The sequence below is a fragment of the Momordica charantia genome (genome assembly GCF_013281855.1).
Source record: "Momordica charantia cultivar OHB3-1 chromosome 5 unlocalized genomic scaffold, Mcharantia_2.0 BLBB01000005.1, whole genome shotgun sequence".
Classification (NCBI taxonomy): Eukaryota; Viridiplantae; Streptophyta; class Magnoliopsida; order Cucurbitales; family Cucurbitaceae; genus Momordica; species Momordica charantia.
The window spans coordinates 11,954,254-11,970,648 of NW_028275163.1; the positions used below are offsets into that span (position 1 = coordinate 11,954,254).

At 40.1% G+C, this 16,395-nt stretch overlaps 1 non-coding gene across 1 annotated transcript; it reads right to left on the reverse strand.

Annotated features, from left to right (window-relative positions):
• Window positions 1-3,681: 3,681 nt before the first annotated feature.
• On the reverse strand, window positions 3,682-3,788 carry LOC148211319 (small nucleolar RNA R71). Its single transcript, XR_015791098.1, has one exon. It is a non-coding gene; the product is annotated as a small nucleolar RNA R71 (small nucleolar RNA).
• Window positions 3,789-16,395: the final 12,607 nt, after the last annotated feature.

A 16,395-nucleotide genomic window follows, 5' to 3' on the forward strand; every position in this document is an offset into this window, starting at 1 on the left:
AATCATCCAACATCAGTATTCAATAAGCATTGCTAGACATAAATAAACACATCAGACACGCCAAACATCTTATGCAAAATTCAGACAACAACATCTCCACAATAAGTCCACTTTAACGAGCATTCCCTGCAACATACATCATTCCACATCAGATCTCAGCAGCTCAACAATACAAAATTTTCACTATTATCACCGACGGACATGCAACACTACTCAGGCACATAAACCAACATAAACAAGAGTTACACTGCACAATAACGTATCGAAATCAATATCAAACATCATAAAACAGCACAACGGCAACCAAATAATAAACATCAACGCACGCACCCGCCCCTCGTCTACTTACTTTTCATTACTCGATAGGCCACCAATTCCAATCTTTCAAATGCATCGACAAGCCATTCACACATCTAATCAAAACACAATTATCCAACATGCTCTTCATCGTACAAAACAAGAAAATAATCTCGTAGCTTCCAACTAAGCAAACATAAACTAAATAACATAAAACTATCACGTGCATTTTCAATCCCAAGACATGCTTTCAAACATCAAAGCTTAATCACTTCCAACCATACCGAGCAGCAACTTTCATGGAACATCCAATAATCATGACACAAGATATTTTCCTAATATGTAAAAGGAAAGGAACAAAAGAAACAACAAGGATGCAACCCAACAATAACAACTAGAAGTCCTCAAATGATGCCCAACAAACTCTAAATACATGAGATATTCAAGTATAGCAAAGTTAAGCACGAAACCATCTCAATAACACCTATTAACTTACATATTAATAAATAATAAACACACCGAAAGCACCACACAATTCATACATATTCAACCAACAAACATCCCCCAAGTAAGAACTACTTACACAATGGCCATAACACTACTATGCTCGCCGAAGTATTTCCTACAACAAACGAGATTACATTTGCATTAGAAATCCATTGGAGACAGTTAAATTAATTGAAACCATGAGGTGGTTCGTTACCTACTAGTTCACATTAAAAGCTCTTGGGTTAGGAGTGGGTAGATGTCGAGGAGGTTCGGGCTCCCAAATCCGAGCTCGAACGGCCTTATGCTTGCTGGTCCGATACCAAAAAGGAATGGGTAGCGCTGATTTGGGTCCGATTAGCGGTGGGTCAACGCCGAACCAATGTCGAATAGAATGGGTATCATGAATCAAGCTTCGGTTATGTGTGGGTAATCCAAATTTAACTTCGAACAAGGGTGGGACCATGAAACTTGCCGAGCTTCACCGATCTAGACCGTTCGAGGTCGTTGGGGGTCGTTGGAATGAAGAAAACGTCATAGAAAAGGGCTGTTCGGGGTTGTCGAAGCTGGAGAAGTCGTCAACTGCCCTGTTCGCCGTGTGCTACCTTGGTGCAGCAGGTTGCGCCACTGCAGACGCTAGAGGAGGTCGTGCTGCTACTGATCGGGAGAAAGAAACGTTGGAATATGCTTCTGAACGCCCAACCCGCCGTCGCTGCCTCGTGGAGAATGTGGGTCGCGGTTCCTCGCTACTCTAGAACGCCGTCACCGTCGGGACATCTGCTGCCGATGAGGTAGAGAAGCGCCGTCGTATGGTTGCTGCTTCACCGTAGGAGACGCGCCAGTGCTCAGTCGCGCTGCCATGGATCGGGTTCGTGAGCGACCTGCTGCAGGCGTCGTTGCCACCGTGTCGAGGAATGCGGCCACCGTGGGAATTGAACGTCGTCGCTCGTCGGAGGAGTGCCGTCGCCGGTGCTGCTTCGCCGGAGAAGAAGTTCGAAGGGGGGGGGGGCTATCGGCTGCCAAGAGGGAGAGGAAGAAGGAGATCCTAGGGTTTCTTGTTTTTGTTTTGTTTATTATTATTATTATTTTTTTTCCTTTTCTTTTGTTTTAAAACCCATAGCCCAATTCCCAAATCTTAATGAGGCCCAACTAAAACTACAATGGTCCAAAACAAAAGGCCAATAATTATGCTTTAGAAATAAAATAAACCAGACAACAACCCGAAATTAAATCGTTAACTTAAACTCTAAAACCCAAGAATAATAAATCAAAGAAAAGTAGAATTTAGGAAGGAAAATCCTAAAACTCGTGAATTTAGAATTTAACTAAAAATCTCCTACACAGGTCGAGAACTTAAATTATCTTAATCCAAAGAAATTAAACTTAATTCTAATTTAGCCAAAAATTAGAATTTCAAAGTTAGAAAATCCAAGAATTAAAGTTATCAACTTAGGGAAAAATCCAAAGACACTATTTATCTCTTAAAATAAACGAGTCAGAGAACGCGGGGCGTTACAGTTAGGATTTAGAGAAGGCCACTGTAAGTCTTAACAAGTCAATACTGAAAAGGTTGCTTATTTGCATTGTTGAGTGGTTAAACGGAGGAGAGGAGCGCCTTAGACATAAGGGTTCCGGTTAAGTAGCCTAGACATAGGATCTTAACCCGAGGTTGCGACTATTTCCATCTTAAAACTAAGATATCTCTCATAATAGACATATTAGGGAATGTCTTAGGACTTTGAACTTGCTTAGACATAAGTCAAGTGAAAAGCGTAGTCGTTGGTTCCTAAAGTAAAATGCATATCGTCCTTAGCGTATCCTTGATTCTTTGTTGGCTAACTTGAAGTAATTCGGGCTAGGTTTTACCATTATAAGACCAAATCCCAAATCCAAAACCATTATTTGTGACCACTTCCCATTTTACAAGAATCACTCGTTTCAACGTTCACTATTCATTAAAACTTTAGAGTTTGGAAATTATTTAGAAGTCCTTGAGGATCGATACTTGGATACTCCATCCATTTTATATTACTCTGACAGGTGTGCGCTTGCATCTATAGAATTGTTACCACGTTTAGTGCGTGCGTTCAGCATAACCCCAGTCAAGTTTTTGGCGCCGTTGTCGGGGACTTCAGTTTTAAAATTATTTCCAAATTCTTTTAGTTTTTATTTTTGTGAATTGTTGTTGCGTGTAATTTCCATCCACCGTTTTTGTTCTATATTTTTGGTCGTTTATCTCACAAGGGTAAGTTAAAGTGCATGAGCACAAGATCTTTTCTTCTACCCCTTGACCCTGAGATTGAGCGGACCCTTTGAAAAACTTGAAAGGAGCAAAGACTTCGAAAACAACTAGAAAAGCAAAAAGAGAGAGAAGGTGAAATCAGTCCTGAAAGTGAGGTAGAGAGTATGAGCACATCAATGGCAGATATTCCACCTCGTGATCCGGTTGATCCACCTGCTGTTAACGGTAATATGAGGGATCACGCAAGAAATGATGAATTCAACCATATTCAGATGGCGGACAACAGAGACGTGGCAATGCGAGAATATGCCGCCACGGCTTTTCAGAACTTTGATTCAGGGATAGTCAACCCTATTCCAGCCCACGCAAACTTTGAGCTTAAACCTATGATGTTCCAAATGTTGCAGACAATTGGACATTTTGGAGGGCAGGAACATGAGGATCCACATGATCATCTGAAATCATTCATTCAAATTGCAAATGCATTTCGATTACCTGGTATAACAGATGATGCTCTTAGACTAACACTTTCTCCATTTTCTTTGAAGGACCAAGCTAGAGCATGGCTCAATGCATTTCCACCGGGATCCATCACCACATGGGGGTCGTTAGTGGAGAAGTTCTTAACAAAATTCTTCCCACCTACTCGCCACGCTGATATCAGAGAGGAGATCATCTCTTTTAGATAGTATGATCGTGAACCTGTTCACGAGGCGTGGGAAAGATTTAAAGAACTCATCAGGAAATGTCCGAACCATGGCTTGCCGGCATGCATCCAGATAGAACATTTATTTAGAGGTTTAGATCATCCTACTAAGATGATGCTAAACAATACCGCAAACGGAGCCTTTACAAAGAAGACATTCAACGAGATAGTCGACATCCTAAATGACTTAGCTTCACACAACGAATTATGGTGTTCGCAAAGATCTAGGGCAGCACCAAAGAAGCAAGATCCAGCTGGAGTTTTGGCTCTGGACATTGCAACCTCGATGCAAAAAGAGATGGTTACAATGAACCAGAGGCTGAAAGAGATGGCGTTAGGAATAAAAAATCCATTAGCCACGCCGATACAACCTGTGCAGTCGGATTATTGCACTCCTGCCCCTGTTTGCCAAGTCAACGATCTCATTTGTTCATTTTGCAGTGAAAACCATATTTATGATAATTGTCCACATAACCCTGCTTCCGTTTTTTATGTAGGACATGGGAACAATAGGAACTTTAACCTATATTCGAACAGCTACAACCCAGGTTTGAGGCACCACCCTAATTTCTCATGGGGAGGTTAAGGAGGTTCGAGCGGTTTTAATCAAGGGCAGAGCCAGCAGAACAAGCAGCCCTATGTTCCACCTACACAGCAATACATCCCGCCACCGCAACAGCAGTACAATCAGAGAACACAAACTCCACCAGTTCAAAATAACAACACAAATCTTGAGAATATGATGAAGAAGTACATGGCTGGAACCGACGCAGTGATACAATCCCAAACGGCATCAATGAGGAATTTCGAGACCCCATTGGGACAGCTCGCCAATGAATTGAAGAATAGACCACAAGGTTCTTTTCCAGGCCATACTGAATTACCAAAACGAGAAGGGAAAGAAGAGTGCAAAGCTGTCACCCTTAGGAGTGGACTGGCATATGATGGACCAACAATGCCAACAACAGATGTACAGATTCCGTCCACTGAACCAACTGTAAAGATACCAGAGAATCCAACAACACCAGAAAAAGAAAATATTAGAAAAGGTAATGAGGACACCCCGAGTGTTCCTCCACAGGTAAAACCTTATTTTACCCCTACTCCCCCGTTTCCACAAAGATTAGTTAAGAAAAATAATGATTCCCAGTTTAGAAAATTTTTAGATATTTTAAAACAATTGCATATAAATATACCATTAGTAGATGCTCTAGAACAGATGCCAAATTATGCTAAGTTTTTGAAAGATATAGTTTCTAGGAAGAAAAAGATAGGAGAGCATGAACTGGTAACCATGACAAAATGTAGTAGTGAAGCTGTAGGCAGCCCGCTACCCATGAAATGTAACGATCCTGGCAGTTTTACCATTCCATGTTCCATAGGAGGGAAAAGCTTAGGTATGGCATTATGTGATCTAGGCGCTAGCATTAATCTTATGCCATTATCAGTTTTCAAATCTTTAGGCATAGGAGAAGCTAGACCTACTACGGTTACCCTCCAACTAGCAAATAGATCAATCATAAGACCTGAGGGAAAGATAGAAGATGTTTTAGTCCAGGTGGACAAATTCATTTTCCCTGCGGACTTTATCATTTTAGATTGCGAGGCAGACTTAGACGTTCCCATTATTTTAGGAAGACCATTTCTAGCCACTGGGGATACAGTTTTTAATGTGAGGAAGGGAGAAATTACAATGAGGGTAAATAATGAAGAAGTTAAATTTAACGTTCTAGACGCCATGAAATTACCAGGAGACTTTGAAGAGTGCTCTGCTATAACTAGCTTGAATCCTGTTATGTTTGATGAGTTTTATGACTTGTTAGTTATAGAGATTGAAGAAGAGCTTGATAAGATAGCAGAAGGACCGGAAGATGTGACTAATCTTGTTGAAAAATACAAAAAGAAGAATGCAAGTCGTTACTTCCATCCATAGTGGAACCACCCACTTTGGAGCAGAAGCCATTGCTGTCGCATTTGAAATATGCGTATCTAGGGGATAACGACACTTTACCAGTTATTATAACTTCCAATTTATCACCTACTAATGAATATTCTCTATTGCAGATTTTGGAGAAGCACAAAAAGGCCATTAGATGGACGATAGCAGATATCCGAGGGATAAGCCCGGCCTTTGCATGCACAAAATCTTATTGGAAGAAGATGCTAAGAACTCTATTGAGAGTCAAAGGCGGTTGAACCCGAAGATGAAAGAGGTTGTAAGGAAATAAATTCTTAAATGGCTTGACGCCTGTGTTATATACCCAATATCCGACAGCAGCTGGGTAAGCCCAGTATAGTGTGTACCAAAGAAAGGGGGTATAACCGTGGTGGCCAACGAGGAGAATGAGCTCATCTCAACCCGAACTGTGAGTGGGTGGAGAGTTTGCATTGACTATCGCAAACTCAACAAGGTAACGAAGAAAGACCATTTTCCTCTACCGTTTATTGACCAGATGCTCGACCGTCTGGCAGGTAAGGATTTCTATTGTTTCTTAGATGGATATTCGGGTTATAATCAAATTACTATTGCTCCAGAAGACCAGGAGAAGACAACATTTACGTGTCTGTATGGTACGTTCGCTTTCAGGCGAATGCCCTTTGGATTATGCAATGCACCCGCGACTTTTCAGAGGTGTATGATGGCCATCTTCTCTAACATGGTAGAAAATATTCTAGAAGTTTTTATGGATGACTTTTCTGTTTTTGGAAATTCTTTTGACGCATGTTTAGTTAATTTGGAGAGAGTATTGGAGAGATGTGAACAAACAAACCTAGTCCTAAATTGGGAGAAGTGTCATTTCATGGTACAAGAGGGTATTGTTTTGGGTCACAAAATTTCCAAGCAAGGAATAGAGGTAGACCACGCTAAGATAGACATCATTTCAAAGCTACCTCCTCCCACGAATGTTAAAGGGATTAGAAGTTTTTTAGGGCATGGGGGATTTTACCGCCGCTTTATAAAAGACTTTGCTAAAATTTCTAAACCCTTGTGTCAATTGTTAGAACATGATAGACCATTTGTTTTTGATGATGACTGCTTAAAATCATTTGAAATGTTGAAAGTTGCTTTAAGTTCAGCCCTTATAATTATCGAACCTAATTGGGATTTACCTTTCGAGCTCATGTGTGATGCTAGTGATTATGCAATAGGAGCTATGTTAGGACAACGTAAAAACAAGATCTTGCATCCTGTATATTATGCTAGTAAGACTCTGACCGGTGCACAACTCAATTACACTACTACTGAAAAGGAACTGTTAGCAGTTGTGTTCGCCTTTGATAAGTTTAGGTCTTACTTGATAGGCACAAAAGTCATTGTTTTTACTGACCATTCTGCTTTAAAATATTTATTTGCTAAAAAAGATGCGAAACCACGTTTGATACGGTGGATTTTGTTACTTCAAGAGTTTGATATTGAAGTTACGGACAGGAAGGGTACTGAAAACCAAGTTGCTGATCACCTGTCTAGATTGGAATCCCTGCTCTGTGATGATGCAACTGTTATACGTGAACAGTTTATTGACGAGCAACTCTTGCGAGTTGATTCAGTTCCGTGGTATGCCGATATAGCAAATTATTTAGTAAGTCGAATAGTTCCTTATGAGTTCAACAAGTAACAGGTAAAGAAATTTCTAAATGAAGTTCGATTTTATCGTTGGGATGAACCTTTTTTATATAAGCTAGGACCTGACAATATCTTACGCAGGTGTAGCAGAAGAAGAGCACGGGGCGATATTAGACGCTTGTCATATGTCTCCATATGGAGGACATTTTGCAGGACACAAAACAGCAGCCAAAGTTTTGCAAAATGGGTTCTTTTGGCCCACTCTGTTCAAAGATGCACATAAGTTTGCCCAGGTTTGTGACAAATGCCAACCGACAGGTAATATATCTAAACGCCACGAAATGCCTCAAACCCCGATCCTTGAGATTGAAATATTTGATGTGTGGGGTATAGATTTTATGGGTCCATTTCCATCTTCCAATGGTAAGCTTTATATATTGTTAGCAGTAGATTATGTTTCGAAATGGATAGAAGCCATTGCAACTGCTACCAATGATTCTAAAGTTGTCATTCGTTTTCTGCAAAAGCACATTTTTACGCGTTATGGAACCCCGCGTTGTCTGATAAGCGATGGGGGGCTCATTTTGTGAATAGGTCTATGCAAAAGTTGCTGGCTAAATACAATGTGCGTCATAAGGTTGCAACAACATATCATCTTCAGTCGAATGGGTTAGCCGAAATATCTAATAGGGAGATAAAAAACATTTTAGAAAAAACTGTAAATCTTAACCGTAGGGATTGGTCTTTGAAGCTTGATGATTCACTTTGGGCATATAGGACAGCATTTAAGACTCCCCTCGGCATGTCCCCCTATAGGCTAGTCTTTGGAAAAGCATGTCATTTGCCTCTTGAGCTAGAATATAAAGCATTTTGGGCTACTAAGAAATTAAATTTTGATTTGTCGGCTGCAGGTAAAGCGATGACGTTACAATTATTGGAATTAGAAGAACACAGGCAATTTTCTTATGAGAATGCTAAGATGTTTAAGGAAAAAACTAAACAGTGGCATGATAGGCGTCTTCGACCGAACAGACTTCAAGAAGGTGATCTGGTTCTGTTATTCAATTCTAGGTTGAAACTTTTTCCTGGGAAACTTAAGTCTAGATGGTCTGGTCCCTTTAAAATTTTTAAGTCTACCCATATGGGGCAGTGGATCTAGTTGACTCTAAGGGAAGTATTTTTAAAGTAAATGGGCAGAGACTTAAGCCATATTTTGGAGAACGAGTGGATAGAGGAAAAACCTCTATTCAACTTTCAGGACAATAAATTTTTGCGAAAAATGTTTTTCCTTTTTATCCGTTTTGAAAGAACAAATATAACGGAAGGAAGTTTTTGTATCTTACATTCTTTTTGTTTAATCATAAAAAGTTTTGCTTATTAAGAGAATGTTCTTGAAAACATTGAAAAAAAAAAGAATATTACGCAGGCGCCTGGCGCCTGCCCTTTGCGAACGAATAAATCACGCAGGCGCCTGGCACCTGCCCTGTTTTCCAGCATTTCGAAAATTCTTCTTCCTTCGTGGTTTGAGTTTCAATTTCGAAATTTGTGGGTTTTATTTTGGGTCACACATTACTCCTTTGTGATTTAAGTTTCACATCTCTCCTTAAACTCAAAAATACTTCAAATTTTGTTTCCCTAATCCTATTTGGAATTCAAACTTATTTTTTCCTTTTAGGTTTAGGAAACCAAGTTTGAACTTAAAACTCAATCCCTTTCCATTTAGGATTTAGTTTGGGGAAAGCTTTAAATAGACCCATTGCCTAAGCTTTACAACTCCACACAAACCCACACAACTCTCTTCCTCCCCTTTGTTTTTCGGAAAAACCCACTCCCTCACCACCATTGTTTTCGATTTCGGCCACAACCAAGAAGAAGCAGAAATTTCTAGCTTTTATTTCTTTATATGGCTTCTACTTCTCAACACACTTCACTTCCTACTTCTCCTTCCCAAGCTCCTACACAACCTCCTATGATGGGTCCACATGGTTATGTAAGTTTTCAGCAGCTACCCACCCTTAATATACCTCAAAACAGTGAGTTTAGGGCTGCAAATCCTCAACAACTTCCTCCAATGATCAATCCGGGTATGTACCAACCGTTTATGTTTAACCCGGTTCCTTCCTATCATTTTCCCTTGTCCCAAATGCAAATTCCAGCTAGTCTTCATCCTTATGGAATGCCCAACCCATCTACTCTATTCCCTAGCCTTCCACCTTATTATGGAATGGGTCATTGGGTACCTCCAACAAATTATGGGATGATTTCACCTAGGGTTCTCCCACCACCTCAACTTCCATTCCTAGAAAGAGGACCTCAAACACCCCAATTGAACCCTAACATATTGAGTACCTTCAACATGGGACAACTAAAACCCTTAGAGCCTCCTAGGATGCCAATCCCAACCAATATGCCAATGGATACAGGAGTTGAGCATGGAGGAGAGCAAGAGAAGAGCCATAGCCAGAGGCTAGAGCCCGGGGTTTCGATAGGGCAAAAAAGGAAAGGCAAGGAGGTGATGACGGACTCAGAAATTGAGGAAGATGGGAGTAGTAGGCATCTGGCGCCTAAGGATTCATCTATGGAGAACAGGGATGAGGAGCAGTTTTATTCATCTCCGTTGATTATCACACCTGGAGATGGTAATGATGATTTTCTACTCGTTTCACGCGGTAATTGTTTAAATATGCCGGAAATGGAGGATACCGAAAATGAAGTGGTAAGGAAAGATACTCAGGAACCTTCCCCATTGGATACACCTACAGACGGAGCATTTTGTAGTCACCAAGAGTTGCCTACTAGGGCAACTGGATCTACTTCGTTGGCAACATATGAGTATATCACACCGATGGCTACTCTACCAGGGGTAAGGGATGCTCACGCTATTCCTTCTAATGCCGTTAACCCGCTTCAGTGTGATACAGGTAGATCCAAGGTTGGGGAGAATAGTACTCAAGAACCTACCAGAGACGATGATCCTGAGGACACGCAGATGTTAAGGGAAATGTTCCAATACATGAGGCGGGAGAAAAAAAGTTCAAAACGTCGTGCAGTTCAGACTAAGAAGCCGACAGTGCCCATGAATGAACCTAAAACGAGAGCTGCGAAAGCTAAAGCAGCTGAAGCTAAGAAAAAGGTAGTGGCACCTGGGCCAGTTGATAACATCGAACTAGACTTGTCTGAGGGAGAGGAGGTCGAGACGCAATGGAACGCGGCGAATTTAGCCACTCGAACTTCATTAATGAAATCCCGTAAGATTATGACAGAATTGGGATTCGACCTCAATCTAGGAGATGTGCCTGACGATTGGAGGGAGACCGCTAGAGATAAAGAATGGAGACCACTCATTCAACCCATACAATGTGAGGCTTTGGAGTTAGTCAGAGAGTTCTACGCTGCTGTCCATCCCCAGTCACATATAGCCATAGTGCGTGGGAAGGAAATAAGGTTTGATGCCACTCAGATCAACTACACCTTCAACATTAAGGATATCATAGATGCTGTGGGCAATAAGATGTTAGTGACTCCGACTCTAGAACAGCTCGGTGAGGCTCTAGAATGTGTTGGGAAGCCCTCTGCCACTTGGGATTTGACTACTCATGGCAAGGTACGACTAAAACCCGAGGATGTTTCACTAGCTGCTGCAGGATGGCTATATATAGTCAAAAACAGAATTCTGCCAACGGAGAATGATGAGCATGTCACTCAAGATAGGGCATTGCTGGTTTATGCCATGCTAAAGGGCATAGATATTAATTATGGAGAATTGATCAATACCAGTATCCATGAGTGTGCCCACCGGACACGTGGTAAGCTTTATCACCCACGCTTGGTCACTTCTTTATGCTTGCGACAAGGTGTGCAGCTCCCTGAGGATCAAATTAAGAGAGATGCCCCAGTTGTAGAAGAGAAGAATATTCGGAGAATTATTGCACATGCGCTACAAAGAAGGGAAGGTACTAGGACGTCTCCTACATCGGAGATTCGTCGTCTCCGAGAGGAGAACCAACAGCTGCGAGATCAGATTCAGAAGTCGTGCAACATATCTACAACTTGAGGGCTTCATTGGATTTTACGGTTTTACCTTCATGGCCTCCAACGCTAGCTGCTATCCTTGGTCATCCATCTTCCAGTACCGACACTGATCCTAGTCCACAACCTCCAACTTCATGAAGGGGAGGTTCCTTCTTTGCTATTTTTTGTGTTTCATTCTTTTGGTTAATGACGTTGTTTGCATATTCTAGCCTTACTACGCATTTTTTTTTTTGTATTGATTATGTTTCGAGCTCAGTTGAAGCATGTATAAATTAGTATCGTTTATCTTCTGATCACTTAAAGTATGCCTTCACTTAACCTTAGTTTAGCTTTTCACATGCCTACGTTGAAGCATCTGTGTTGTGCATGTGATTTCATGTCAATGGTGATTCTAAGAGATTGTTGAGTTTTCTGTTCTATGCCTGACTAAGCTTTGAGTTATTTTCTTCGTTTATGTGATAAACCCATTTTCTTTTATGTCTTTTTGATCTTTACAGACTTTAAACCTTTTCTTTGCCCCTATATAGGAAGTCCTTATCCATTTTACTGTTAAGCCTTTTTCATCAGATGCAAAAGTCTTTTCCCAGTGAGGACACTGTCTCTCTTAAGTTTGGGGGGGACAGTCGTTGTGCAGTCATTGTTTCAGAAAGATAAAGTGTTATTTATATTTGAAAAATCATGCTATTTTCTTTTAAAATCATGCTATTTTCTTTTGACAAAGGTTCAGTTGGAAAGAAGGAAAGTGTTGAAAAGCAATGAGAGTTAAAGAAAATGTATTTATGATTTCCGAGTCCTACTGTAGACACCCATTTAGTTTTAGGTTGGGTGTTGACTTTGAAAATAGCAGTAAGAATGGTGATAAGTGACTTCGTGTTTCTCATTGTCGTCGTCTTATGACCTAGCTGTTAGTTTCAAAGTCTTTCTACGAGTAGCTGTGGTTGAAACCGATGTTAGTGTGTGGAAACCTCAGGGGCTAGTAGCCGATCTTTCAGATGTAAAAGTCTCGATGTAAAAAGGGAGTGTGCAGATTCCTTAGGGGTATTTGAAAACATTTTCTGTTTGTGAAAGGAAAAAGGATTTTGAAAGAGAGTTTCTATCGTTTCAAACTTGGTTTATAGTGACTAAGCTTACAAAGGCAATAGAATGGTAGGCTTTGACATCTTTTCCCTGAGACAATTTATGATTGAACATCTCGGTTGCTTTTGCTTTACCTTGTCCATGTGTTAGAAAGCTGATTAAAGTTGCTAAGTTTTGCTTGAGGACAAGCAAAAAGTTAAGTTTGGGGGTGTGATTACGCTTGTTTACATGCGTAAAAATAAGGTTTTAGATGTTGTTTTTACTATGTTTTAACTTTGTTTCGGACTTTTTCTAGGTCGTTTGAGTTCCAATTCATGCAAAATTCATATATGATGGTTTGTGGTTGGTTTATATTGTATTTATGACATTTTAGGACCATTTGGGAGTGCAAATTAATCAAAAGAAGCAAAAGTCGGAAACACCATCATTGGAGGCGCCAGGCGCCTGGGAGGCTGCAGAAAAACTGGTTTTCTTCCAACTTTGCCCTTAACGAAACGCGTCTTCCAATGCGTTTTGGTGGTTCCAACCGATGCATACGTGTAGAAGAAGTGTTCCACTATCAGTTTGAGCACGATTTAGTCAGTCAAAGGAGTTGGAAATGGGTGATCCACCAGCATTTTAGGACCTACCTAACCAATTCTGCACAACTATAAATTCCAGCAGCTTCTCCACCAAATTCATCAAGCCTTGCTTCCTTCTCTTGATCATTCTTAGTGTTTCTTTGTTGCTTTCTAAATACTTTTGAGTTGCTTCATTAGTTGCTTTTAGTTTTTAAATCCCGAGCACTTTACATTCCTTTATTGAGCTTTGTTTTGTTTTCGTTGTTACTTAGTTATTTTCTACCTATTCAAATTTATAAAAATCCAGCACTTAGCTTATCTTTACTTTGCCTTTACTTTATTTTTAGTTAAGAGAATTGTGTTTTTGGAGGAAAGAGCACGTGACACTCCCCCTTGCTTGAAAGAGAAGGGCGAAGCTCTCAATCCCGAGCAAAACTCTCCGTTAGTTAACTTTTGTTTTTCACACATGCATTTCAATTTCAACCATTTTACTTGCTGTATTTTCTTCAATATGTCTTTCTAAATTCCCGTCTCTAGCCCGGTTATGGATAGTTAGCCTTTTATTTCTAAAAAGGGTTGCTAAGAAGTACTGTTTTTGCTTTCCACTCATTGCTTAACATGTTTTCCCAAAAGGTTAGGATTTAGAGAAGGCCACTGTAAGTCTTAACAAGTCAATACTGAAAATGTTGCTTATTTGCATTGTTGAGTGGTTAAACGGAGGAGAGGAGCGCCTTAGACATAAGGGTTCCGGTTAAGTAGCCTAGACATAGGACCTTAACCCGAGGTTGCGACTATTTCCATCCTAAAACTAAGATATCTCTCATAATAGACATATTAGGGAATGTCTTAGGACTTTGAACTTGCTTAGACATAAGTCAAGTGAAAAGCGTAGCCGTTGGTTCCTAAAGTAAAATGCATATCGTCCTTAGCGTATCCTTGATTCTTTGTTGGCTAACTTGAAGTAATTCGGGCTAGGTTTTACCATTATAAGACCAAATCCCAAATCCAAAACCATTATTTGTGACCACTTCCCATTTTACAAGAATCACTCGTTTCAACGTTCACTATTCATTAAAACTTTAGAGTTTGGAAATTATTTAGAAGTCCTTGAGGATCGATACTTGGATACTCCATCCATTTTATATTACTCTGACAGGTGTGCGCTTGCATCTATAGAATTGTTACCACGCTTAGTGCGTGCGTTCAGCATAACCCTAGTCACTAGCTCGTAAATGATAGTTAAGAACAGTTAGTCTTGAAAAGAATTTGAATTGATCAAATTAGTTAAAGGGAATTAAGGTTAATTGTATAAGATACAATTAATATAATGTATGTTGATACATTATAATATAAAATTAATTTTGAATTGGATTCAAAATTATGAGAGAGATGTATATTGGAATTTGATTCTAATACGGTTAATTAATTTAAGTTTAATTCGATTAAATATGATTTAATTCAATTAATAGGATATGTTGATTAATTTAATTAAATTAATGACTTATGTTAATTTGGTTAAGTTAAATTTGATTTGATTTAATTAAATTAAATTAATAATTCTTTTTTAGTAATTAATTAGATATGATTTAATTAATTATTAATTCAATTAAAATAGTTTTAATTAAATTAAAATTAAAAGAAAATGAAAAATGGAAAATGAAAATGGGAGGAAAAACCTCCTAATGGTGGAAAGTGGGGAGGTTTTCCCACTTCCCACCATTAATGGTGGGAAGTGGGGGACTTCCACACCACTCTTCCTCCCTTATAAAAGGGAGGCTCTCTCCTTCCGTTTTCTCCCCCAGTTTCTGAGACAATCTCTCTCGCTCTTTTGATTTCCATTTCAATTATAAGATGGTTCCCACAAACCAAGTTCTTAACGTCCAGAGGATAGCGAGGAAGACTTTGTGGTGGTGTTCATATCTACATTGAAGAGGTATTGTGGCAACGTCATCGCGACGCGGAGCGGTCGATGTCATCCCCTAAAGGGTCTCTTTCGAGATACGGGTTTGGAGTCGCCACTATTCACACGAAATTTCCGGAGAAATTATATTTCGTGGAGTTGAACTTTTATATTTGTAGTATGTGTTGTATAGTGGATTCAATCTCTAATCTTTATCCTCTGATTCTTTCTCTCGAACTTGATGTGAAGATTGAGATGCTTGTTCTTGACTTGGCTTTAACAACAGGTTTCGACCTCGACTTGGATCGGGTTCGATTTAATTGAATGATAATGCAATGGACCTGTCTATAACACAGGCTTCGACCTCGACTTGGATCGGGTTCGATTTAACCGAATGATAATGTAATGGACCTAGCTTTAACAACAAGCTTTGACCTCGATTTGAATCTGGTTCGATTTAACCGACTGAGAAAATGCAACGGACCTGGCTTTAACAACAGGTTTCGACATTGACTTGGATCGGGTTCGATTTAACCGAATGATAATGTAATGGACCTGGCTATAACACATGCTTCGACCTCGACTTGGATTGAGTTCGATTTAACTGACGATAATGCAAAAGACCTGGCTATAACACAGGCTTCGACCTCGACTTGGATCAGGTTCGATTTAATCGAATGATAATGTAATGGACCTGGCTATAAGACATGCTTCGACCTCGACTTGGATCGGTTCGATTTAACCGAAGATGAAATGCAACAGACCTCGCTATAACACAGACTTCAACCTCGACTTGGATCGGGTTCGATTTAACCAAATGATAATGTAATGGACCTGGATATAACACAGGCTTCGACCTCGACTTGGATTGGGTTCGATTTAACCGAAAATGAAATGCAACGAACTTGGCTATGACACAGGCTTCGACCTCGACTTGGATCGGGTTCGATTTAACCGAATGATAAAATGCAACGGACCTCGCTTTAACAACAGGCTTCGACCTCGACTTGGATCGGGTTCGATTTAACCAAAGGATAATGCAACGAAACTGGCTTTAACATAGGCTTCGAACTTGACTTGGATCAGGTTCGATTTAACCGAATGAAATGTTTGATATAACAAATGTGACCAAGCTTGTGAACTCGGCTTGGACAGAAGTATGACCTTGAGGATGAGTTCAAACGTGTTGAGCAGGAGACTTGCAAAAGAAAATACTCTGATGCCAAAGTTAGGAAGAATCTGAGTTGTATTCGAGGGAAAATACAGTGTTCGTGTACCTTGGATAGAAGCAAATGATATTTCTATACGTAGGCACAGATAGGACTCCCGACCAGGCCTCAACGGCTCTTTAAGGTAAGCGTGAATTAGGCATGCTGTCGTGGAGTTTGTTGAAATATGTGGCTAAGCAAGACACATCTAGGTCAGTTCAAACAAAGAATGGGAACGAGACCAAATGAGATCTTGGTTGGCTCGGCCATAACGGGCGTTGGCTCGGTAGATAATGGAAGTACCGAGGTAAAAAAAATTGAC